Here is a 2,500-nt window from a genome sequence, read left to right on the forward strand (position 1 = left end):
AAGAGAGAGAGAGAGGGAGGGGGATATAGTGATATATATACGTGTGTATTGAGAATATATATATATATATATATATATATATTATATCGAGAGGGAGAGAGAGAGAGTGTGTGTGTGTGTGTAGAAGTCAGAACGAAAGGAATAAAGAAGCCTGAAAGAAGGAGTGGAAGGAAGAGGAGGAAAGAGAGGAGAGTGAGTGTGCAGGTGGTGGTGGCGGCGGCAGCGTGTAAAAGGTGTAAGAGCGGAGGTGGAGTAGCGAAGAGGCAAGTGAAAAGAAAAGAAAGAAAACAGAAAGACAGCAAGAGTAGGAGGCAGGAACAGGAGTAGGAGCAGTGAGCGTATAAGGCAGAAAAGGAGGGGGGAAGAGAAAAAGAAGAAGAAGAGAGAGTGTGTCTGCTCTTCGGATCAGCTTGTAGATGGATCGTTCTTGGTTATAGTTGTTAAAAGCCTTTTCTTTTTTTTTTTTTACTTGGTTGGAGTGAGAAGGAAAACACACACGTTTTGCTCCATAGCACTCACTTGGATCTACTACTATTATTTACTACTTTTCATCGAAGCTTGTTTTGTTTTGTTTTTTTTTGTCTTTTTACAATACCAAAATTTTATCGACAGTAAGTCGCTGGATTCGTTTGGGAGAAGTTTTCTACCTTAATAACAACATATATATATACACATATGTACAGATGTATAGATGCTGAAAAGGTTAGTTAAACGATTTCTTATTGTTGTTACGAATGCTATTATTGATATACTGTTGATTTTAAAGATTTTTAAAAAAAAAAATTCACGGTCAATTTTGCGTGAAGCAAGACCACCAATTTTACAATTACGTTTTTATTTTTGAAACCAGCCCTAGCAATTAATGTCCCCTTTATTCGTCGCCCTAGTGACAAACAAATACAGTAATTCTTATAATACTAAAGAGATTAACTTTACCATTCATCCTTCAGGAGGTTTATAGTTTAAAGTATGAGTGAAATACTGGAGTCTATTTAAACGATTAAAACCTTCCCCTTTTATTTAAGGTTTGTTAGACATTATTATTAATATTATTATTATTATTATTAAAACCCCGCTGAGGTTAACTTTGCCTTTCATCCTTCCGGTTGGGTAGCGTAGTGGTTTCGGTGGAGACGAGGAAGATAGGTACCGGATAAGTACTGGGGCAGGGGTAATTGTCTACGCACCTCCCTCATTTTAAAAACACACACACCCTAGTTTTGTTGTTGTTCTTAGTGGTGCTGTAGTTTTTCTCTTTTATTTCTTTTTTTCTTACCGTCACTGAGGGTGGTGAATGGCTGAGTATCTCGGGACGAGAAGAAGTACTTTGCGGTATTTAATTCAGTTACGTCTCTTTACGTTCTGAGTTCAAATCCCTCTGGGAATCGACCTCGCCTTTTATCATCCTTTCCGGTGTAGAAAAGAGAGAGAGAGAGAGAGATGGGAAGATACAATAAAGTGCCAGTTAAAGAATTGAGGTTGATTTAATCGGCAGTACTTATCCTCCTTCATCGTCTACCTTAAAAAAAAATGGTAAAGCACAAAATAAACTTATATATGTCGCCTATGTTTATGCGATAAAAACATATGATGTTAGTTTTGTGAAACTTAATGTTCAGTGTTTCTTAAAAATTTTCTGCTGGTTGTTAGTAAGAAGAAAGTCGATATTAATAGTACACAAAAATAGATCAACATCATCACTATAATAATGATGGTTTATCATTGTTATTAGATACTCACTAGTGTAAACAATGCAATAATAATTTGAATCGAATTGTGTGTGTATGTGTGTGTGTGTTTACTCCGTCCAATTTCACACACACGCACACAAATAAATATATTTACGTACATACTCACAGTTACGTACATACATGCACACATGTAGTTACATACACACACACACGCACACACATAGTTATATATACACGCACACACATAGTTACATACACACACGCACATATAGTTACATACATGCACACATAGTTACGTACACGCACACACATGTAGTTACATACACACATATACAAACACATGCGTACTCGCGCTAACACACACGCACACCCATATAGTTGCATACGTACACACGCACACAGTTATATACACACGCACACATAGTTACGTACACACACACGCACATATAGTTACATACATGCACACATAGTTACGTACACGCACACACATGTAGTTACATACACACATATACAAACACATGCGTACTCGCGCTAACACACACGCACACCCATATAGTTGCATACGTACACACGCACACAGTTATATACACACGCACACATAGTTACATACACACACACACGCACATATAGTTACATACATGCACACATAGTTACGTACACGCACACACATATGTAGTTACGTACACACATACAATACACATGCGTACTCGCGCTAACACACACGCACACATATAGTTGCATACGTACACACGCATACAGTTATATACACACGCACACATAGTTACATACACACACACGCACATATAGTT

At 37.4% G+C, this 2,500-nt stretch overlaps 1 protein-coding gene across 6 annotated transcripts in view; it reads left to right on the forward strand.

Moving 5' to 3' along the window:
• Nucleotides 1-378: 378 nt before the first annotated feature.
• The window catches only part of LOC106881988 (uncharacterized), a 458,683-nt gene continuing 456,561 nt past the window's right edge, over nt 379-2,500 (forward strand). For all 6 annotated transcript variants that reach the window (XM_089341023.1, XM_089341048.1, XM_089341081.1 and 3 more), the window contains exon 1: nt 379-702. The gene's annotated coding sequence lies outside the window, so the exon portion shown is untranslated. The remainder of the gene's footprint in view (nt 703-2,500) is intronic.

The sequence above is a fragment of the Octopus bimaculoides genome, chromosome 2, assembly GCF_046866305.1.
Source record: "Octopus bimaculoides isolate indiv1 chromosome 2, ASM4686630v1, whole genome shotgun sequence".
Classification (NCBI taxonomy): domain Eukaryota; kingdom Metazoa; phylum Mollusca; class Cephalopoda; order Octopoda; family Octopodidae; genus Octopus; species Octopus bimaculoides.